General features: G+C 47.0%; 1 long non-coding RNA gene across 1 annotated transcript in view; it reads right to left on the bottom strand.

Moving 5' to 3' along the window:
* LOC138847504 (uncharacterized) overlaps positions 1 to 24,564 on the bottom strand; it is a 98,645-nt gene that overhangs the window by 6,844 nt on the left and 67,237 nt on the right. The window contains exon 2 of the long non-coding RNA XR_011385342.1: positions 1,264 to 1,430. This is a non-coding gene — a long non-coding RNA (uncharacterized LOC138847504). The remainder of the gene's footprint in view (positions 1 to 1,263; positions 1,431 to 24,564) is intronic.

Below are 24,564 nucleotides of genomic sequence, written 5' to 3'. Positions count from 1 at the left end.
CATGCAGAGAATGAGCGAAGCAACACTTGCAGTCACTATCTGGAGACTCATCATGGAGCGATCTAAAGTCTTCAGGGCAGAAGTGGCCGGTTACAGAGATAAAATCGGAGTGGTCAGAATGACTAATGCTGACAGATAAAAAAGCAGGGTCACAAGGTCAGGAGTTCCTTGAAAGGTGCAAGTCTTAAAACCTTTGCCTGTGGGCTGACTCCACATGAGAGAAAAAAAAGTGTTTTTCAGAAATCGCTAAGCCGCCCCAAAATAAAAGCTATCCTTTCAATCCCCAAACCGTATCGAGTTCCTGGGCTTGTGATTTCAGCATCTCCTCAGTTGACAACCTTTTGAACTTTCTTGCAAAGTTTCTGGCGCTTCCTTTTAGACATCTCTTTTGGTCCTCATGGACTCCGTGGCGGTCTCTGCTCCTTGAGACCGTGGACTGACCACATGTGTCTGCCGGATGCCCCTCTATTTCCGTCTCTGTCCACTGGACATGTTTTCATAGTTGGAGTAAAGGAAGCAAAGCAATTGAGAGATTTTCAGGTGGATAAGAGCGAAATTGGCGTAGGTCATGTGAGATGGCCTCATTGTTTTCTGTCTGGGGGCAGGAATGGTCACTGGCTGAAGTGAGTATTAAAGGACATAGTGGATGTGAAGCATTTAGTGTAGTATGTAGCTCCATAGACCACAGTTTTAAAGAGTCAAAGTCCCAGCCAGTTTCTTTTTTTTTATTTTTAAAGGTTTACTTATTTATTTGAAAGGCAGAGTGACAGAAAGAGAGAAGGAGAGAGAGAGAGAGAGAGAGAGAGAGATCTTCCATCTGCTTGTTCACTCCCCAAATGGCCACAACAGCTGGAGCTAGGCCAGACCAAAGCCAGGAGCCTGAAGCTTCTTCCATAGGTCTCCCATGTGGTTGCAGGAGCTCAAGCACTTAGGCCATCCTCCTATGCTTTCCCAGGCCATTAGCAGCAAGCTGGATTGGAAGTGGAGCAGCTGGGACTTGAACTGGTGCCCATATGGGATGCCAGCATCACAGGCAGTGGCTTAACCTGCTACGCCACAGTGCCAGCCCCAAAGTCCTGGCAAGTTTCAATAATTGGACAAATGCTGTGTGAAACAGAGTGGGTGATGTGGAATTGGGCAGCACTCGGCAAGAATGAGTGAACAGACAGGAGCTGGGCTCTGAGCAGGAAGAAACAGCTAAGCTACCAAAGTTCAAGGAATACATTTTTTGAAGTATAGTAAAAAAGTATAAAATTTACTTACTTATTTCAGAGACAGAGATAGATGATCGATATAGATAGATGGGTCCTATCCTCTGGTTGGCTTCCCAGATGTCCAGTCTGAAGCCAGGAGCCTAGAACTCAATTTGTGTTTCCAAAGCGGGTTGCAGGAACCTGATTATTTTAGGCATCACTGCTGCCTCCCGGGGCCTGCATTAGAAGAAAGCTGGAGTCAGGAGCCAGAGCTGAAACTCAAACCCAGACACTCCAGTGTGGGATGTGGGCATCCTAAGTGGTATTTTAACTGCAAGGCTGAACACCTGCCTCAAGGAATATGCTTGGATTGCATCACTTGTATAACCTTACACAGTGAGTATTTAGTGACGCATGGATCCTGGCAAACCATCTGCCAACCAAGGGGCTGCCTTAGTCCCAAGGTTATTCCTTTCCTGAGTAGGACTTCAAGGGTCACCCATTATGATCTGTAACAGAGGCTTGAGAGTCAGACTTTGTACTGAACCCAGGAGGTGGGATTAGAATTTCCTTTATAATTTTCAGTAGATAGGAAGAGGGAAGAGAAAAACTGGGGGGACGGCGCTGTGCTGCAGTGGGTTAACGCCCTGGCCTGAAGTGCCCACATCCCATATGGACGCCGTTTCAAGACCTGGCTGCTCCACTTCTGATCCAGCTCTCTGCTATGGCCTGGGAAAGCAGTAGAAGATGGCCCAGGTCCTTGGGCCCCTGCACCCACGTGGGAGACCTGGAAGAAACTCCTGGCTCCTGGCTTCAGATTGGCCCAACTCCAGCCATTGTGGCCAACTGGGGAGTGAATCATCAGATGGAAAACCTCTCTCTCTCTCTCTCTCTCTCTCTCTGCCTCTCCTCTCTCTAACACTGACTTTCAAATAAAAATAATAATAAAAAATAAAAAAGAGAAAAACCGGGACAGGACATGGTACTGACAAAAAAAAAAAAAAGTGAGAGAATTCAGGATATTAGAAGACATATTGTTGGAATGTCTGATAATGGGTTAAAGGAAAAAGAGGGAAAGTATTTTGTAGGATGACAGATGACTGAGTTTAAAAGAGAAGGAAAGGAGATGGAAAAAGATGCTCCATGTCTGATTTCCCTCCATCAAATACAGTATCTATAATTTGAATATGTAATTGCTAGAAATTTAATTCTAAATGAGTGCTATATATCTTTAAAAAAGGAAGTGAATTTATTTATTAAAGATGGATTAAAAATATGCTATCAGAATAACATGAGTAAACAGAGTAGAGAGGATAAACATAAAATGTTTTCCCAGGAATTAAAAAAAAATCCTTTATTTATTGACCGATTGAAAGGCAGTGACAAGAGGGAGAAGAGAGGCCGGTGGCATGGCTTACTCGGCTATTCCTCCGCCTGCGGTGCCAGCACCCTGTGTTCTAGTCCCGGTTGGGGTGCCGGATTCTGTCCCGGCTGCTCCTCTTCCAGTCCAGCTCTCTGCTGTGGCCCGGGAGTGCAGTGGAGGATGGCCCAAGTGCTTGGGCCCTGCACCCGCATGGGAGACCAGGAGAAGCACCTGGCTCCTGGCTTAGGGTCAGTGCAGCGCGCTGGCTGTAGCGGCCATTTGGGGGGTGAACCAACAGAAAAGGAAGACCTTTCTCTCTGTCTCTGTCTCTCTCTCTCTCTCTGTCTAACTCTGTCAAAAAAAAAAAAAAGAGGGAGAGCTGGCTTCCATCTGCTGGTTCACTCCCTAAATGGCTACACTGGCTGGAGGCAGGCCAGACTGAAGCTAGGAGCCAAGAATTCCATCCTGGTCTCTCACATGGGTGGCAGGTACCCTAGCACTTGGGCCATCTTACACTGCTTTCCCAGGCACATGAGCAGGCAGCTGGATCAGAAGAGGAGTGGCTGGGACTTGAACCAGCACTGCAATTGGAATGTAGGCACCCTAAGCAGCTGCTTAACCTGCTGCACCACAACCCTCCTGCTCACCACCCGGGAATTTAAAATATTCTTTCTTTCTCAGAATAAAAGATGTTTCTATGCTTGAAATTGCTGGGAAATTTTAAAATTCACTTGTTTGGGTATTTAAAAATCTCAGTGTTATTTCAAATTCGTACCACTTGGCTTATATGCCCTGGTACTATTTCAGCAGTCATGCCTGCTGGATAGATGTAGGTGTTTGATAACATCCAGTTAGTTAAATTATGTTCACTTGGATCTACTATTGTGGCGTAGCAGGTAAGGCCACCGCCTGTGATGCTGGCACCCTGTATGGGCACTGGTTCATGTTCTAACTGCTCCACTTCCCATCCAGCTCTCTGCTAATGGCCTAGGAAAAGTACCAGAGGATGACCCAAGTTCTTCGACTCCTGCTACCCATGTGGGAGACCTGGAAGACACTCCAGGTTCCTGGCTTTGGCCTAACCTAGCCCTGGTTGTTGAGGCCATCTGGGGAGTGAACCAATGGATAGAAGATCTCTCTCTCTCTCTCTCTCTCTCTCTCTCTCTGTCTCTCCTCACTCTGCTACTCTGCCTTTCAAATAAATAAAATAAGTCTTTAAGAAAGTTATATTCACTTGTCCCAAGAGGCACACACTAGATAAATCAAAAGAAATCATTGACATTTAGGCAGGGTGTAATCAAAAAGAAACGACATTGAAACAAAGAGTACTCATTTCCTAGGGATACCATAGCAAGTTACCCTTACTAGGTGGCTTTCAACAAAAGACATTTATTCTCTCACTTTGTAGAGACTGGAAGTTTGAAATTAAGGTGTCAGAAGTGCCATACTCCCTCGGAAGAATCCTTCCATTCCCTTTTTTTTTTTAATTTTTTTTAAATTTTTTTTTGACAGGCAGAGTTAGTGAGAGAGAGAGAGAAACAGAGAGAAAGATCTTCCTTCTGTTGGTTCACTCCCCTAATGGCCACCATGGCCAGAGCTGCGCTGATCTGAAGCCAGGAGCCAAGTGCTTCCTCCTGGTCTCCCATGCAGGTGCAGGGCCCAAGGACTTGGGCCATCCTCCACTGCCTTCCCGGGCCACAGCAGAGAGCTGGACTGGAAGAGGAGTAACCGGGACAGAATCCAGCACCCTAACCGGGACTAGAACCCAGGGTGCTGGCGCCGCGGCTCACTAGGCTAATCTTCCGCCTGCGGCGCTGGCCCCTTTTCCTTTTCTTACCTTCTGATGCTTACCACTGAATCTTGGTGTTCCTTAGCTTGCAGACATGTCACTCCAGTCTCTGTCTTCCTGTGGCATTCTCCTCTCTGTGTGTCTGTGTGCAGATCTCCTGTTCTTTTAAGGACACCTCTCACATGGCTTTTAGAGTGTACCCTAACCCAGTATTATCTCATTTTAATATGTACATTTGCAAAAGCCTTATTTCCAAGTGAGGTCACATTCAGTTTCCTGGTGGATATGCATTTGGGGGAGCAGTATTTAACCCAGCACACAGGGGAAATGTATGCTCTTGAGAGCTGGTATATCTAGAATAGTAAGTGTACTTTGGAATTTCTGGAACTACCATAGGGAATGGCAAGGGAGCGACTAGAAGAGAAGATTAAGAAGAAAAGCAAATGGGGCACCAGATTCTGTCCCGGTTGCTCCTCTTCCAGTTCAGCTCTCTGCTGTGGCCTGGGAGTGCAGTGGAGGATGGCCCAAGTGCTTGGGCCCCTGCACCCGCACAGGAGACCAGGAGGAGGCACTTGGCTCCTGGCTTCGGATCAGCACAGCGTGCTGGCCGTGGTGGCCATTTGGGGGGGTGAACCCACGGAGGGAAGACCTTTCTCTCTGTATCTCTCTCTTTCTGTCTAACTCTGCCTTTCCAAAGAAGAAAAAGAAGAAGAAGGAGGAGAAGGAGAAGAATAAGAAAAGCAAAGAGTTAACAGTAGTGGAGAAAGGCAAGGCCCTCACCACTTGTTTGCTAGTCATTTCTTAGTATCTGGGCAGAATGAATGTTTGGGAGGAGCCCCTGGCCTGCAAGTGGAAGCTATTGATGGGACTGCTGTGGGCCAAGTGTGTGGAGATCATAGTTTCTCCTGCATGGGGTCTGCTCTATGCTCCAGCAGAAATTGAGGGCAGCTGGGCCGTATGCTGACAGGAGGTGTAGGGCACACCCAGACCGGGACTCATGTCCTGGCATCACTCAGCGTATGGGAATATGGCCCCTTCCTGAAGCTGTGCCGATAGCTATACAACTGCTTAAAAACACACCAGTCTCACTCTCACCCAAACTCAAACCAGGGCCAATGTAGAAAATGCCACTTAACTTTTATTTTTTATTTTGAAAATTTTTGTTTATTTACATTTTATTTGAAAAGTGGAGAGATAGAAAGAGAGATCTTCCATCTGCTCTTTCATTCCCCAAATGCCCACAACAGCTGGGGTTACACCAGGCCAAACCTGACAGCCCAGAATTCAATGTGGTTCTCCCTCATGGGTGGCAGGGACCCAAGTACTTGAGCCATCATCTGCTGTGTCCTAGGGTGTGCTTCAGCAGGAAGCTGGATCAGAAGTAGAGATGGAACAGGAACCAGGCACTCTGCTATGGGATCCAGGCATCCTAAATGGATGACTTAATTATGATGCCACATGCTCACCAACCACCACCTAAATTTTTAGAGTCCACTTGACTCTATTTCACACCACTCGTCAATACAATGCTAGGCAGCTCACATAGAATCCCGGCCACTCCTCAATGCGATTGAGTGTGACCACATTATGTACACATGTCACCGCTCATCACATGCTGAACAGTGCTGTCTTGTGAGAGCCTAGACACATTCCAACCTTTGACACATCTTGATAGGGCTCAGCTCAGGTCACCGTGCGCTGCTTCTATTCACACATTCCTCAGCACATCATGAGACAGCTCTTACCTCAGGACCAGACCTCTCTTCACCTATCTTCAACACTTTCTGTGAAATAGCCCTCTACCAGGTTGGAACCCATACTTACAGCAATGTGTAACACACCAGGGACAGCTTTGAACTCAAACAAGCCACATCTCTCAGTGGCAAGCCCACCTACAGACTTGCTTCATTGTATTGTGGGAAGGTTAGCACAAAGACCACGACCTATTTGTACTTCCCCAAATTCCAGTATTCTATAGAACAAAGCAGAAGCCAGAGAACACACTTATTCCAGCATTCAGACAAGCCAGCAGGAGCCCCCCACCCAGAGCAGTAACCAGAACCATTTCAGCACTCATCACAGCAGGAGAATTTCCCTAAGAAGACCACGGTCTCCACCGCAGATCATTCGTAATCAAATCAAGAGGAAAAACCTTCAATAGAAAAGAGAGGATATATTGTTACTGAACACTATGCCAGAAAGTTCTTGTTAACTAGGATGGATAATTATTCTCATGCCTAGTCTATTAGGGAACAGCTCCCACTTGGATTAGAACACACACACACATCTCAAAAGTGAAATCTGAATTAAACTATGATGCTCCCAATTCCACCACTTAGCACACTAGGAGAGACTCACAGCCCCCAAAAGTCACCAGTTGTATTCAGAAAAAGGAGTGAGCCCCTGTGAAGCATTGAGTGCTGTGCATAGCTGTCCTTCCACCATACCACCAGAAAGTCCCATCTCAGAAGGAGGAACACAGCCACAACATGACATGAGATGGTGCCAAGTGAGAACAGAACCTACAGCCATGCCATCATTAGCATACCAGAATCTCTGAGAGCAGTCCCTTCCCAGACCACACTTTGTAGTTGCATCAAGGCTGGGCACACCAGGACAAAGCCCTCACATGGATGAACACTCAAACCTATACCATCACTCAGCCCATATGGAGTTCCCTGCTCCTTGGCCACTCTAAGGTCTAGGTGTGCGCCCTCATTCCCTTTCAGCACTATCTGTGCCAACTCCTTCTCAGAAAAAAAAACATCAGAGTGGGCATTTGGCACAGTGGTTAAGTGGCCACTTAGGTGCCTGTGTCCCATGTCAGAGTCCCAGCTCTGCTTCCGATCCAGCTTCAAGCTCATACACCCTAGGAAGCAGCAGGTGATGGTTCAAGTATGTGGGTCATTGCCGCCTACATGGGAGACCCATACTGAGTTCGGAGCTCCTGACTTTAGCCTGACCTAGTCCTGGCTGTTGATGGAATTTGGGGAGTGAAACCAGGAGGTGGAAGATCTTTGTCTTCCTGCCATTCAAATGCAATGAAAATCTCTAAAAATTTTCAAAAAGAGAAAGGTCTCCCTCCACACCACCACTGTGCGCTCTGAGAGGCAGCATCTGCCTGGGGAAAGGCCATTCTGTCCTTATACAAATGCTTCACACATGGGGAGATGGCCCAGACCATAGCAGGGCCTGCACTGTCATTGGATAAAACAACAGAGAGCCTGGCCAAAAGCAGGGTCCATGAACACAGCTGTGCTCCACAAGTCACTGGCTAGTTGGAGTGATCAGATCACGGATTTGCACGCTGACAAGCAACCAGTTGGCAGAGATCATGCAACCTCAGAGAGTGTAAGGCTCAGTCCACACCCCCCCACTTAGGATGACAGGGAGCCATCAGAACATGAGACATACCTGAGCCCTTGCTCAAGACGCTGTGAGAAGGGCCTCCCCACTCACACCTGAACATCCAGACTCAGTGTCCAGCCAGTCATGAGAGAGCCCCAAGTCACACCCAACGCCACCCCTTGTTCAGCAGAACAGAATGTACTGTTGGTTCCAGTAGAGCAGTGAAACCACTAGTGCAGGATAGCAGCTTCTCTGTACCCCTACCCATCACGGAACAGGCCAGAACCTGCTGAAACCAGGATCTGTACACATGCCAGCTCTTGAGCAACTCTCAATCAGCCAGTTCTTTTTTACAACAGGGACCCAGTGTTCCCAGCTGCTTAGAATAATGGTTCTGGCTGACACGGCGGCGGCGCCAGCACCCCGGGTTCTAGTCCTGGTCGGGGTGCCGGATTCTGTCCCGGTTGCCCCTCTTCCAGGCCAGCTCTCTGCTGTGGCCAGGGAGTGCAGTGGAGGATGGCCCAAGTCCTTGGGCCTGCACCCCATGGGAGACCAGGATAAGCACCTGGCTCCTGCCTTCGGATCAGCGCGGTGCGCCGGCCACGGCGGCCATTGGAGGGTGAACCAACGGCCAAAAAAAAAAAAAAAAAAAAGACTTTTCTCTCTGTCTCTCTCTCTTGCTGTCCACTCTGCCTGTCAAAATAAATAAATAAATAAATAAATAATGGTTCAACCATGACCTGTACTCTGCCTACCTGCTAGCACACCTGTACCCAGTCTCCAGCTACAATCCTCTCTCTCATCTCTCGTTCTTCGCACTCCTTTCTCCTGTGTCTTTCTGCAACTTCTAACCTACTAGATACCCGCCTTCTTAAACACAAAGCTAGTCCTTTCTACTTCCATTTCTTGTCATGTCAGAGGCAAGCTTTTGGAAGAGCAGTCTCAAGCCCCTATAGCTACCTCTTTGCTTCTGTTCACCACGTTGGCTCCTGTGAGTTGCCTCTGTCATGATGCTTCAACTAGGAAACCCCTCTCCTGAGATCACCAGCTGCCACTCCCAAAGCTTGCTTTCCCAGCCCTCACCTACTGGACCTGTTGGGATGAGACAGGGTGGGTCCTACCTTCCTCCAGTCCTCCAGCCCTGCCTCAGGCCCCGACCCCAGCTCCCACTGCGCCCCCTCTCTGAGGCCCCCTCCTGCTGTGCCACCTCCCCCACGGGTGCTGTTCTCTGTACCTGCCACCGAGGCTCCCCATTTCCCCACTCACGGGTGACCTGTGAGTCTCTGCTCTGGGGTCCCCTCCCCACGAAGCCACGGCTGATCCTGTCCCCAGCACCTAGAGCTGCCTCTGTGTCCCAGCGGGACCGGGATTCCCAGGCTCTCAGGTCCTCACGGGCAGGGACCCCCTGGGGCTGCTCACCTCCAGGTCCTCAGGACAGGACAGGGCCTGGGTGAAACCAGCCACCTCTCGCGGGCTGGAGAGGCCAGCGTGTGTGCAAGCACAGGGACAGCTGGCACCCGCACCTGCCAACGAGCCAGGCGGGAAAGGGCACGCGGGCCTGCTTGTGGCTGCAGAGTGGCTGTGGCAGGAGGCCAGAGGTCGGAGGCCTGAGGCCAGAGGAGCGGTCAGCAGAGCAAGCGGCCCCCAGGGCGCCCTAAGAACCGCGGAAGGGCTCAGGAAATGTGTGTTGGATCAGCTGGGGTGCGTGAGGCAGCCAGCCAGAGAGGCATGAAGGGCCCTTGAAGTCCTGCTGCTAGGGAGGCTAATTTGGCAGGCAGAGGGGAGGGAGCGGGTGAGTGCGCGCCGCTGGGGAGAAGCACTCGCTGCAGCAGACTGGCAGTAATGGCCCTCCAATCCAGGTCAAGTGATGGCTTCTGGGGGCGCAGCAGAGCCAGGCGCCTCCCTGCACTCAGCCAGAGCACTGCCCGTGCTGGCCGGTGACACGTGTTCCATGCCAGGCGTGAGGTGGCTGCGGGCGGCCAGCTGTCCCAGCGTTCCCCTAACTGGGGAATGCCCAGGAGTCACACTTTCCATTTTAAAACCAGGGCAGTCCCCCGCAGGCAGGCCGGCAGGGACACTTGGGCACTTGAGGTGGCCTCGGAGGGCGTGTCCGTGTGGAGCAGGGCTCCCCTCCCTTGCTGCTGTTGAGAGTGCAGGAAATCGGGGAGGGTGGTCAGTGTGGCAGCCCCGTCGGCATGTGCCCAGGGCCTGTGGCTCTGCGGGCCGGCATCCAGCTGGGACCGGCAGCTGCCTGGGGGCTCGCTGCAAAGGGCTGTGGGCTCAGCTCTGCTTCACCCACTGTGCTTGGTAGGTGTGCTGTGATGGAAAAGCTGAGCTGAGACCATCGTGCATGGTCCTGCAGTGGAGTCTGCGTGTGGCCCCAGTCTGTTTTAGCGGGGCCGTGTAATGTCCGTGTTGTTAGGCACTAAGGACTAGGTTAGCCATGAGTATATGCTCAGGCCTGTTTCAAACAAGCGTCATGGTTTGTTGAGTGGGAAGCCGTGCCTGGCCTGGTTTCAACAAGGGCCCCTCTGTGGAGACATGAGCAAGGATCCCAGGGGCAGCCATTTCTGTACATCTAGCTGACGATTGGCTATAACCCCCGATCTGGCCATGAGCTGGTTTGGTAGATTTGTCCGGAGGCCATGTCCTTGGCAGCGATGCTCTGCCGTACCGTTGCCTTGGTGAGTGGTTTTTCCTGAGCTACATGCTCGAGGGAAGAAGACAGAGCATAGCTGAAAAGGAGTAGTTTTTAAATTTGACCTTATCTGGACAGTGGCCTTCTCATGGTGCGTGTCTGCCTTCTACGTCATGCCTGACTCATGCTGCTATCTGTGACAGAGTTTGTGGGGACTATTCTCGAGTTTTGGCACATTTTGAGTGCCCCAGTTAAAGGCTCCTCATATTTCCTCAATAACGATCAAGAATCTTCTCACGGAGTGACGAGCCTGAAGAGAGCCTGTTTTTAGCTCCTTATTTGGGGAGCAAGTCCTGAGTTTTGAGGCAAAGCAGTTGGAGTGTCACAAGCAGAATCTGCTTAAGGACAGTAGCAGTGGTGGCGTTGTGTCCGCGGCTTGTGTTAAGGAAACGTTGTTTCTCTTCTTGGAGGGAAGCATAATATAGTTCTTGGTAGGGTTCAAACGAGGACTATAAGCGTGTGCCACTCACCCGAATAACACAGGCCTCCCCCAGTCTAAGAGGTAAATGGAATAGCCAAAGATTCGAAATGCTAGAGAAAGCACTGGCACACCATAGCCCATGGGCCTGCTGCTTGTTTTGTGAAGAAGTTTCATTTTAGTATATGCCACTGGCCTTTTATAGGAAAGGTTTGCCGACCCCTGTGCTCGAAGGTAATTCCCACTAGTTCACCTCTTCTGGAAAAGTAACAGCATAAAAAAAATACCATGGAATTTAGCCCATGGTCACAACCCTTGCAATGATCCTTTGCCATAGGCTGACACTTTGATCACATTTTACAGATGAGGAAACAGAGCGAGAGAAGTGCAGTGATGCAGCCAATAAGTGCCCGAACCACAGTCTGACCCCCGGCAGGCCGACTCTGTAGACTGACTCCTGTCTACTACGTGACTAGGGATGTACACTTGATATACAGCCTCCCCACTGCTAGTGTCACCACAGTTCCAGAGTCCCCTGGGGCCTCCACATGTGGCTGCACTGAAACAACATGCCTGCAGTACACCACGTGGATCCTTGAAGCCAGAGAACTGCGCTGTTCTTCACATCCTGTCTGCTACTCCACTTCCAATGCAGCTTCCTGTCAACATGCCTGGAAAGCAGGGAAGATGATGGCCCAAGTGCTTGGGCCCCTGCCACCCACGTGGGAGACGCAGATGGACTTTCTGGCTCCTGGTTTCCGCCTGACCCAGTGCTGGCTATTCTGGGTAGTTAAGGAATGAACCAGCAAATGGAAGATCTCTCCCTTTCTCTCTCTCTCTTTCAACCTCTCTCTATCAGCATCTCTCTCTCTCTCTCTCTCTCTCTCTCTCTCTCTCTTTCCCCCCATCACTCTGCCTTTCAAATAAATAAATATTTTAAAAAGAAATAAAATAAGGTCCCAGTTGAAGCTTCCTCTACATCTCTTCTGGATCTCTTTTCCTTCTCACTGAAGAGATAATCACTACTCTAAAATTAGAGTTTATCTTTCCCCTACCTGCCAGAACTCTTAACTAGCTGGCCTTATTATTTTTTTTCCTTCCATTTAAAATGTCATCATCCAGCTTGGGCAAGAAATACTAGTTCTTCAAGTTCATGTAGTCTCCCCAGTCATTTTCATCCCTCCTCTGATGAGGTATCCTTTGAACCTGGTTGTTTGGAGTCCAGTGTCTTTGTTCTTAGTGATCCTAATCTATTCACGAGTGTGGTTGCCAGGCAAGAGAGGGCACAGAAGTAAACAGATCTGGAATGAGGATTGAGTTATTAGCCTACCACATAAGCGCTTCCCATTCACTGTGATACATTCAGTTGCTACTCATGGGTTCAAAGCAAATATAGCAGTGGCACTTGCTACGAGGGCCTTTGTTGAAATGGTGTTCCTGGCTGGCACGGCGGCTCACTAGGCTAATCCTCCGCCTTGTGTTACCGGCACGCCGGGTTCTAGTCCCGGTCGGGGCACCGGATTCTGTCCCGGTTGCCCCTCTTCCAGGCCAGCTCTCTGCTGTGGCCAAAGAGTACAGTGGAGGATGGCCCAAGTGCTTGGGCCCTGCACCCCATGGGAGACCAGGATAAGCACCTGGCTCCTGCCTTCGGATCAGCGCGGTGCGCCGGCCGTAGCGCAACAGCCACGGCGGCCATTGGAGGGTGATCCAACAGCAAAAAGGAAGACCTTTCTCTCTGTCTCCCACTGTCCACTCTGCCTGTCAAAAAAAAAAAAAAAAAAATGGTGTTCCAGAGTGCATGCTGAATTGGGAGAGGTTACCCAGAGCTCATAACAACATCTTGGTCAAAGGGGTGACCAAGCGCTAGCTTCCAAAGAGGACCCTCGGTTTTACGGGAGAAATTAGTTAAGGGTCACAAGATGGCAAAGGTCCGAAATTGATCAGGAAGTGAAAGGTAAGATAGGTTGAATCCAACAGTTGAAGACCTGGGCTAAACTGAATCGAAGGGGAAAGAGTCACAGGGAGCTGTGCTGCATATCCTTTGTTGAGATTTCCCTCTAGATCCACTCTCCACTTGGCTCTGTGCCTGGCAGACTGGCCTCTCTACACTACATCAGCGAGCTCCGTGGCCTCTGGCTTCCAGCTGGGTTTGGCCAGTGGGGAGGACTGAGAAGAACTTGCAGGGATGGAAGAGAGTGAAACTACGGTGCTCATTTCTATGACCGTTTCCACAAGAGGTTTGCTGGCTGATTCCTTCACCTGGCTGTCTTGGTTCCCCCTGTCAGGTAGTCCTTTCTGCACCCGACTTGTTCTCCACCAGCCCGGGTGCGAGAAACTACTCCCTTCTTTTGCTGTGTCAGGTGTTAATTCTGGGTTCAACACATCATGTGTGGATTTTCTACATCCTACCGAAATATTGTAAATAATTGCTTTATTAAATGCTTTAAGAAAAACTACTGAGTATACCATCTGCTCCTGCTGGACAGTAATTGATACAGGTCCCCCTTTTGTATTATTGAAAACATTCCTGACAGATTAATTATATTACTTCTGTTAATGAGAAGTCATCAGCTTCTAATTCAAGGAGGAGATATACCAGAAGACTAGTAATGCAAAAACACAAAATGCATACAGCCAAATGTCCTAGGAAATCATGTTCAGGAATGCTAAGTCCTAAGCTCAGGAATCTAATATTGTTTTTTAAATGTTGACTTTTACAAAGCTAACCTCTGATACACTTACTTGTGTAATGTCTCCCTCTCCCACCGGATTCCATGAAAATGGGGACATGGCTCTTTTGCTCACTGCTCTATCCTCAGTGATCAGAAAAGTGCCCCTCAGATAGCATCTACTCAACACATTTTCCCCAGAAACCTTTTATTAAAGGTATACAAACTTCATGCATTTCATATATACAACTTCAGGGATATAATGATTCTTCCCACCCTACCCTCCCTCCCATCCACACTCTCATCCCTCTTCCTTCTTCCTCTCCTAATCCCATCTTATTTTTTACTAAGATCTGTTTTCAATTAACTTTATACACGCATGATTAACTCTATACTAAGTAAAGAGTACAACAAACTGTATGAAAAAAAACCTGTTCCTCAACAGTTGAGACAAGAGCTATTCAAAGTCATTGCTTGAAGTATTAACTTCACTTCTATAGATTACCTTTTAGGTGCTCTATTAGTTATCACAGGTCAGGGAGAACATATGGTATTTGTCCTTTGGGGACTGGCTTATTTCACTAAGTATGATGTTTTTCAGTTTCTCCCATTTTGTTGCAAACGACAGGATTTCATTTTTTTTTTACCATTGTGTAGTATTCCATGCTGTATATATCCAATGTAATTTCTTTATCCAGTCTTCAGTTGATGAGCATTTGGGTTGATTCCATATCTTAGTTATTGTAATTGCCCTGCAATAAATGTGGGGTACAGATAACTCTTTTACATGCTGAGTTCATTTCCCTTGGATAAATTCCAAGGAATGGGATAGCTGGGTCATATAGCACGTCATATTCAGATTTCTGAGGTATCTCCATACTGTCTTCCACAGTGGCTGTACCAGTTTGCACTTCCACCAACAGTGGATTAGGGCACCTTTTCCCCTACATCCTCACCAGCATTTGTTTGTACTCAACAGATTTTTTTAATTTAATGAATGAGTGAAAAAAATTCAAAGCAGTAGTAACAACGATTAACCATCCTGGGTTACAGATAAATCATTCTGTTCATTATTAGCAGATATAATGAGGCAGACACTTGGCTGGATATCGCCCTCAGTGAATCATATGACCCCTTTGTGACTTGCAATCATATGGCATTGTGGAGGTGGGCTGGGAGTATTCACAAATCATTCAGCTCGTCTGCTCAATTATAGAGATAACAAGAGATAGCAAATTTCACCAGAGCTTACATCAAGCTGTTTGGATTTTAGGAAAGCCTAACATACTCAGAGCTGAGGAATCCACAAGACATGCTTTCCTAGGGTGTACTTATAATAGCAAGAGTCCCTAAAGGGAAGAGGAAATAACACCAAGAAACCTAACAATGTTTTAAAAATATTTATTTATTTGAAAGGCAGAGAGACAGAGAGAGAGGAGGGAGAGAGAAATCTTACATCCACTGGTTCACTCCCCAAATGGCCACAACAGTCAGGTCTGGACTAGACCAAAACCAGGAGCTAGGAACTCCACGCTGGTCTCCTACAGGGTGGCAGAGGCCCAAGTACTTGGGCCATCTTCCAATTCCTTCCCAGGTACATTAGCAGGAAGTTAGATTGGAAGTGAAATAGCTGGGGCTCAAACCCATACTTAGATATTGGATGCTGTGCCACATGCTGGACTCTATCAATGCTTTTGATAGAAGCACTGCCAGAAATTCCCTAACTTACTTGAACCCTTACCTGACACGTCACCCAGGAAATTATCCTCCAGAGTACACCCTTTGTGAGGCAATCACTTGCAGAACGGTCAAGCAATCAACAAACATTCATAGTGCACCTACTATTTGGCCTGCCCTGTGGAGGCACACTCCCACCCTCAGGCCCTGGCAATGACAGATAAGACATCCTGTATGTCTGTGATTGCTTTCAGACTAGTAGAGCCACAGTCATAATATGATAAATACTTTAATGAAGGCATTATTGTCTTGGTTTTTTTTGTTGTTGTTGTTGTTTAAAATTTTATTTATTTGAAAGGCAGAGTTACAAAGACAGAGGGAGAGAGAGAGAGAGATCTTCCATACATTGATTAGCTCCCCAAATGGCCGCAATGACAAGGGCTTGGCCAGGCTGAAGCCAAGAGCCAGGAGTTTCTTTCAGGTCTCTCACACGGGTGCAGGGGCCAAAGGACTTGGGCCATCTTCTACTGCCTTCCCAGGGCATAGCAGAGAGCTGGATCAGAAGTGGAGCAGAAGGGATTTGAACCAGTGCCCATATGGGTTGTTGGAATCATAGGCAGCAGTTTTACCCGCTATGTCACAATACCAACCCCTGTCTTGGTTTTTAAACTTTTTACTTGGAGATCATTTCAAACTTACAGAAGGTGCCAGCATAGTATAAAGGATACCTTACCCAGATTGACTTTGTGTTCACTTTTTATCCCATGTGCTTTATCATTTGTGCTCTCTCCCTTGCTCTTATTCTACATCCATGCATCTACAGATACACATTGATCTATTTATACCCATCCGTCTATCTACCCATCTGTCTGTATATCTATCTCCTCTGAACTAAGAGTGTCATATATCATGGACCTTCCCCCTAAATACATCAGTGCACAGTTTCTCATGAATATGCTGACAGTCATAACCACAGCCCAGTTATCAATTTCAGAAATTGATATTGATATAGTACTTTTATCTATCATCTTTTATTCCAATTTTAGCAGTTGATCTAATAATGTACATGACAGCAATTTTCTCCTCCAGTACAAGATCCAATTTGAGGTCAAGCAGTGCATTTAGTTCTCATGTATTCTTATCTTCCTTTAGTAGTACCTATTTCCATACACTTTCTTTGTCTTTTACAACACTGACATTTTTCAAGAATACATTTCCGGGGTCAGCACTGTGGCATAGCGGGTAAAGCCACTGCCTGCAGTGCCAGCATCCCATATGGGCACCAGTTCAAGTCCCGGCTGCTCCACTTCCAATGCAGCTCTCTACTATGGCCTGGGAAAGGCCAAAATCCTTGGGCCCCTGCATCTGTGTGGGAGACCTGGAGGAGGCTCCTGGCTCCTGGCTTCAGATTGGCACACTCTGGCCGTTGTGGCCAACCGGGGAGTGGACAAATGGATGGAAGATTCTCTCTCTCTCTCTCTGCCTTTCTGTAACTCTGCCTTTCAAATAAATAAATGAATCTATATATTTAAAAAAGAATACATTTCCTCATTTAAAAAACAAAACGTTTTTCATTTTGTATCTGATATTTCTTCATGATTAGATTGAGGTTACATATTCTTTGAACTTTTTTTTATTGAAACATTTTAAGGGCAAGTGTTTGGCCTAGTGTTTTAAAACACTACTTGGGCCATCGCCGCGGCTCACTAGGCTAATCCTCCGCCTTGCGGCGCCGGCACATCAGGTTCTAGTCCGGGTCAGGGCGCCGGATTCTGTCCCGGTTGCCCCTCTTCCAGGCCAGCTCTCTGCTGTGGCCAGGGAGTGCAGTGGAGGATGGCCCAAGTCCTTGGGCCCTGCACCTGCATGGGAGACCAGGAGAAGTACCTGGCTCCTGCCATCGGATCAGCGTGGTGCGCCGGCCGCGGCGGCCATTGGAGGGTGAACCAACGGCAAAGGAAGACCTTTCTCTCTGTCTCTCTCTCTCACTGTCCACTCTGCCTGTCCAAAAAAAAAAAAAAAAAACAACACACTACTTGGGACCTCCGTGTTGGAGTGCCTGGTTGGAGTTCCAGTTCTGTTTCTATTCCAGCTTTCTGGAAATGCACAGCCTGGGAGGCAGCAGATGATGGCTCAAGTGAGTGGGTCCCTGCCACCCACGTGGGAGTCCTGGATTGAGTTCCCAGCTGCCAGCTTTTGCTCTGGCCAAGCCTCAGCCATTGAGGGCATTTGGGAAGTGAAACAAAAGATGCGAGCTCTCTCTGTCTCTCTTTCACCCTGTCTCTCTGCCTCCCAAATAAATAAAAATGGTTTACCATTTTAAAGTACATGATTCTATAGGATTAATTACACACATAACGCTGGGCAACTGCTGCTATCATCCATCTCTAGACTCTGTATGAGTCCAGATTGAAACTCTGTATCTGTTATAAACAATTACTTCCTATTCCCCTCTTCTCAATCCCTGGCAAGCACCATTAATCTTTCTCCATGAATGTGACTATTTTAGGTACCTCATATAAGTGGATTCATACAATATTTGTCCTTTGGTATATGCCTTATATCACTTAGCTTAATGTTTTCAAGGTTCATCCATGTGTAGCATGTATCAGAATTTCCTTAGTTTAAAAAATTCTGGGGCCAGCACTGTGGTGTAGTAGACTAAGCCTCCGCCTGCAGCGCCAGCATCCCATATGAGCACCTGTTCGTGTCCTAGCTGCACCACTTTGATCCAGTTCTATGCTATGGCCTGGGAAAGCAGTAGAAGAAAGCCCTGAACCCACGTTGGAGACCCAGAAGAAGCTCCTGGCTCCTGGCTTCAGATCTGCACAGCTCCAGCCATTGCAGCCATTTGGGGAGTGAACCAGCAGGTGGAAGACCTTTCCCTCTCTCTCTCTCTCTCTCTCTCTGACTTTGACTCTGCTTCTCAAATAAATAAAATCTTCAAAAATTTTTTGATTTATTTATTTGAGAGACTGTAACAGAGAAAAGAGAGCTACTATCTACAGGCTTACTCCCCAAATACCCACAATGATCACAGACTGGAAGCCAAAGCCAGCAGCTGGGAACTCAATTCATGTCTCCCATGTGGGTGGCTAGAACCCAATCATGCGGGCCATCGCTGCTTCCTACCAGGATCTGCACTAGCAGAAAGCTGGAGCCAGGAGCCAGAGCTGTGACTCAAAGCTAGTTACTTCAATGAAGGATGTAGGCAGGCATCTTAACTAGGGTCTTAGTCTCTAAGCTACATGTCTATCCCAGAATTTCCTTATGTTTTAAGGGTGAATAATATTCTGTCATAAGTACATAAAGTCAGTTATTTGTAATATATTTACTTATTTGAGAGGCAGAGAGACAAACAGAAAGAACTTTTATTCTGTGGTTCAGTCCCCAAATGCCCATAAGTCTGGGACCAGGTACCGGTCCAAAGCCAGGAGGGAGCCAGGAACTCAATCCAGGTCCCCCATATGAGTGATAGGAGCCCACTTACTTACAGCCAGAGTCAGGAGCTGGGAATTGAACCCAGGTACTCCGATATGGGGTGCAAGTAGCCCAACTGAAACATAACCACTGGGCTAAACACTTGCCCAAGTTTGTATGATACAAACTTGTATGATAAGTTCCTGACCGGACTTATCCACAGATGATGTTGTATCCTTTTCAAGGTATCACATCTGGAAGCATAGAGTGTTCATCTGTTCATAATTGATGATGTCAATTATCATCTTGTCAAGGGGTTGTCAGATTTCTCTACTTTTTAATTACTATTCTCTCTCTTGAAAGTAATAAGCAATTCTGTGGGGGAGACAAATTTAAACAATGCAAATATCTAGCTCTTCATAAAAAATTCCCTGTGGATATGAAAGTATTGTTTGCTGATTCTTGCCTAATTCAATCTTTATTAAAATAGTTATAAAGCACTGATTTTTCTACTCCAGAATTCTCTCTATATTAATCAGCTGGCACTCCACATTCTACTTTAAGCAAGGGCTCTTCTTTCTCCCTGATTGATTGATTATATTACTCATGGGTTTCTACTTTTTTGTTGATTCATAAGTCATCATTGAACTTAATTATTTGGCTCTCAAATATTCCCAGACTTGGTCAACAGGCAGCTCCTTCAAGCTGGCTTCTGCATACTTAACAACATGCCCATACTGTTTGTAAAGCACTTCCTGATTTTGTATCATACAAAGGTGTTCTAAGTTTAGCTTGCCCCTACCCTACTTGAGGCCTGGATGTGGCTATTACACTGAGGTAGCTTGGTTCCTTTTAGTGGAAAAACAGTATTAGAGACCAAGATCTAGACATTAGGTGTGCTCAATGTTATTGAGTGGCCCATTAAGTAGACAGAGCTAGGAAACATATAGACACATGTATAGACATACATACATACACACATGCATACTTATATATATGAGCACATAAATACAAGGTACTTCTAGAAGTTTAGGGAAAATAGAATTAAAAGATAAGTTTATTGGGGCCGACTCTATAGTGTAGTAGGTTAAACCTCTGCCTGCAGTGCTGGCATTCCAATTAGGAGTCAGTTTGTATCCCTTCTGCTCCTTTTCCTATCCAGCTCCCTGCTAATGTGCCTGGGAAAGCAGTAGAAAATGGCCCAAGTGCTTGGACCCCAGTACCCTCATGGGAGACCTGGAAGAACCTTCTGGCTCCTGATTTCAGATAGGCCCAGCTCCGGCCGTTGTGAATGGAAGACCTCTCTGTCTCTCCCTCTCTGTTTGTAACTCTCCCTCTCGTAGATGAAAATAAATCTTTTTCAAAAATAAGTTTATTTTGGTATTGGTTAAAAAAAAGAAATGCATGCAGTTTTTTCCTAATATGAATTTTCCATGGACTTTTTAAAAAAGAAAAAAAAATTAAAGAGGGAGAGAAAGAAAGAGAGCGAGAGATTAATCTTTCATATGTTGGTTCACTCCCCAAATGACCAGAATGGCTGGGCCAAAGCCAGAAGCCTAGAACTCCATCCATGTCTCCCACATGGGTAGCAGGGGACCAAGCAGTTAGGCAATCTTCAGCTGCTCTCCCAGGCATTAGCAAGGGGCTGGATAGGAAGTGGAGCAGCCAGGACTCAACAGGTGCTCATATGTGATACTGGCATCTCAGTCAGCATCTTAACCTGCTGTACCACATTGCCAGCCCCTTCTATGAAGTTTTTGAAATATCCTTATACACGTGTATGTACTGCTCCAGAAATCATCAATTTACACCCATGTTTCTTTTTTAAGATTTATTTATTTATTTGAAAGTCAGAGTTACACAGAGAGAGAAGGAGAGGCAGAGAGAGATCTTCCATCAGCTGGTTCACTCCCCAACTGGCCGCAATGGATGGGAGCTGCGCCGATCCGAAGCCAGGAGCCAGGAGCTTTTTCCAGGTCTCCCACATGGGTGCAGGGGCCCAAGGACCTGGGCCATCTTCTATTATTTTCCCAGGCCATAGCAGGGAGTTGGATCAGAAGTGGAGCAGCTGGGTCTCAAACCGGCGCCCATATAGGATGTGGGTGTTTCAGGCCAGGGCGTTAACCCGCTGCACCACAGCACCGGCCCCTACTGTACATCTTTTCTTTCTCAGTGAGAACCCTGACTCCCAACTACATTTACTCATCTACTCTATCCTATCACACATCTGGAGTAGTTCCAGAACGATTTTGTCCACAGTACCACCAAAAGGAAACCTACCAATGTGTTTTCAGGATTTGTTTGCAATTCTTTTTTTTTTTTTTTCATTTTTTAAGATTTTTTTTTTAATTATTTGAAAGGCAGAGTTACAGAGAGAGAGAGGGAGACCTTCCATCCACTGGTTCACTCGCGGAATGACCACAATGGCTGGAGCTGTACTCATCCGAAGCCAGGAGCTAAGAGCTTCTTCCAGGTCTCCCACATGGGTGCAGGGGCCCAAGGAGTTGGACCATCTTCTACTGCTTTCCCAGGCCACAGCAGAGAGCTGGATCGGAAGAGGAGCAGCCAGGACTAGAACCAGCGCCCATATGGGATGCCGGCGCTTCAGGCCAGGGTATTAACCCACTACACCACAGTGCCGACCCCCTGTTTGCAATTCTGATTGCCACCCAACCCCACATCAGTTCGGACTCAAGGTTCATAAAGAACTTGGATTCGTCCTTTCTTTCTCCACTTTCCTTCCCTCTTTTTTAAATGAGATTATGGTATTAATTTTTTTAAAGATTTATTTATTTATTTGAACATCAGAGTTACACACAGAGAGAGGGAAAGTCAGAGAGAGAGGTCTTCCATCCACTGGTTCACTCCCCCACTGGCCGAAATGGCCGGAGCTGCACCAACCTGAAGCCAGGAGCTAAGAGCTTCTTCCAGGTCTTCCACATGGGTGCAGGGGCCCAAGGACTCGGGCTATCTTCTACTGCTTCCCCAGGCCACAGCAGAGAGCTGGATGGGAAGTGGAGCAGCCGGGACTTAAACTGGTGCCCATATGGGATGCTGGCACTGAAGGTGGCGGCTTTACCAGCCACGCCACAGCACCAGCCCCATAGTATTAATTTAAAACACAATGGAGTTCATTTCTGTTTGTTTTCATTTTAGTTTTGTTCCCTTTCCCATCCTTATTGATTTAATTTAATTTTAAAATTATATTGAGAACAAACTACCCCTAAAAAAGAAAAAGTCTCAAAACATTTAGAGCAAACATCTGCTGAGACACATCTGAGGTATGTCACATCCGGGTCATTCATCTTGTTGACCAGGTTGATTTGACTTGGGTGATAGGTACCTAAAAGGTCTGTTTTGTCTAGCCATCGGGAGCAACCTTGACCAATCCTTTGTTCTTCATCCATACTTTCCTTTTTGATCTATTCTCAGAAAGTCCTTTTTTTTTTACTGTTCAACTTCTTTTTTAGGGTTGGTTTATTTATTTATTTATTTATTTTCATCTACCTGAAAGGCAGAGTGACAGAGAGAGAGAGGTCTTCTGTCTACCTGTTCACTCCCCAAATGTTTGCAGCATCTAGGGCTGGGCCATGCCTAGGCCAGGAGCCAGGCACTCCTTGTAGGTCTTCCACATGGGTAGTAGGAGCCCCAGTACTTGGGCCATCATCTTCTGCCTCCCAGGACGCATTAAGTAGGAAGCTGGACTGGAAAGAGAGCAGCCAAGATCCAAACTTGTTCTTTGATGAAGGATGCAGACATCCCAAGCAGTGGCTTAACCCAATGAAGCACAACACCTGGCCCAGAAATATCTTTTTCAAATGAATCAGTAGTCTTTTCAGCATACACTGTCTCTGATGATGTTTGTAACCAATTATGATGTAAAAACAGCAATTTTTAACCTGTGAGAAATTCACTCCCACTTACCTAATGACCATCTTTTGGGGCCAAATCAATGTGTATTTACTGTGTAATGATAAAAGAATACATAAGTTCAGACTAGAATTTGACCACTTCGGAACACTTCCCAAGACTCCTTAAAAGTCATTGAGCTTGGGGCCGGCACTGTGCCATAGTGGATAAAGCTGCCGCCTGCAGTGCCAGAATCCCATATGTGTGCCGGTTTGTGTCCAGACTGCTCCACTTCCAATCCAGCTCTCTGCTATGGCCTGGGAAAGCAGTAGAAGATGGCCCAAGTCCTTGGGCCCCTGTACCCATGTGGGAGAACTGGAAGAAGCTCCTGGCTCCTGGCTTTGGATCAGCACAGCGGATGAACCAGCAGATGGAAAACCTCTCTCTCTCCCTCTCTCTCTCTCTCTCTGCCTCTCCTTCTCTCTCTGTGTAATTCTGACTTTGAAGTAAATAAGTAAATCTTTAAAAAAGAAATAAGGAAATAATAAAAATAGTAGATCTTTCCATCTTTAAAAAAAAGTCATTGAGATTGTGTCCCTTTGGGCCTAAAACATTCATATTCTGCTCTGAATAAACCTAACGTTAGCCTTTTTACAGTGCTTGTTCATTTCTGTTGACAATAGAGAACATTAACATACTGATAGAAATCAAAACCACACAGTAATGTACACTCAGAACTGTCACTGCTTGGGTAGTGTTGTGCATCTGGTTAAGCCCCTCCTTGGAATGCTTGCATCCCATATCAGAGTGCCTGGAATCGAGTCCTGCCTCCACTTTCTTTCTTTTTTTTTTTTTTTAAAGATTTCATTTTATTTATTTGAGATGCAGAGTTACAGAGAGAGGGTGAGACAGAGAGAGAGGTCTTTCATCCTCTTGTTCATTCCCCAGATGGCTGCAACAGCCAGAGCTGAGCCTATCTGAAGGCAGGACCCAGGAGCTTCTTCCCAGTGTTCCACATTGGTGTACGCGGGTGTAGGGGCCCAAGCGCTTGGGTCATCTTCTACTGCTTTCCCAGGCCATAGCTGAGAGCTGGATCTGAAGAGAAGCACCCTGGACTTGAACCAGCACCCCATGGGATTCCAGTGCCGCAGGCGGAGGCTTAGCCCACTACACCACAGTGCTGGCCCCTGCCTCCGCTTTTGATCCAGCTTTCTGCTAATGCACCTTGGGGGCAGCACATGACAGCCCAAATCTCAGGCTGCTGACAGCCATGTGGGAGATCCAGGATGGAGTTCCTGGCTCCTGTCTTTAGCTTGGCCCTGTTGCTGCCATATGGAGGAGTGAACCAGCAGATGGAGGATCTCTTTCGCATTCTCCCTCTGTCTGTCTCTCCCTTTCTCTCTGTCACTCTGCCTTTCAAATAAATAAATAAATAAATGTTATGGGGAAAAAAGGTCACTTCTTCCCATATCCTTTGTGTATCATCTATCCTCTTTCCTTCAGTGTCTTATGGTGACCAATTTTATTATTTTTCTGGCTTCTTTTCTTTCATTTTTTTTAAAGAAAAGCAGATCCATGACTGTCTTTATTTTTCCTTCCTCTTGAACAAATGAGAGACTACTAAATATACTCTTTTTCACTTCTTTTTCTTTTTTAAAGGTTTAGTTTATTTATTTGAAAGAGTTACAGAGAGAGGTAGAGACAGAGAGAGAGATCTTCCATCTGCTGGTTTACTCCCCAGATGGCCACAATGGCTGCAGCTGCGCCAGTCCGAAGCCAGGAGCCAAGAGCTTCCTCTGGATCTCCCATGTGGGTGCAGGGGCCCAAGGACTTGGGCCATCCTCCACTGCTTTCCCAGGCCATAGCAGAGAGCTGGATTGAAAGTGGAGCATCTGGGTCTCCAACCGGTGCCCATATGGGAGGCCGGCGCTTCAGGCCAGGGCTTTAACCCACTGTGCCATAGCGCTGGCCCCTTACTTTTCTTAACACTGTCTAAGAAGGCTGTTTTCAAAGTCTCAGTCAGAACTAAGGTGATATGGGTGAGGCCGTCTTGGGTACAACATTTCAGGAGGCACTTGTCAGTTCTCCCTGGAGGAATTTGACAGGGAAATAGGAATATCCCTGGCAGAGAAGAGAGATAAAG

This window comes from Oryctolagus cuniculus, chromosome X (genome assembly GCF_051225735.1).
Source record: "Oryctolagus cuniculus isolate XC-2025 breed Fujian yellow rabbit chromosome X, ASM5122573v1, whole genome shotgun sequence".
Taxonomy (NCBI): Eukaryota; Metazoa; Chordata; class Mammalia; order Lagomorpha; family Leporidae; genus Oryctolagus; species Oryctolagus cuniculus.
Note: the sequence above shows the minus strand (reverse complement) of the source record. Positions and strands in the feature narration are given on the sequence as shown.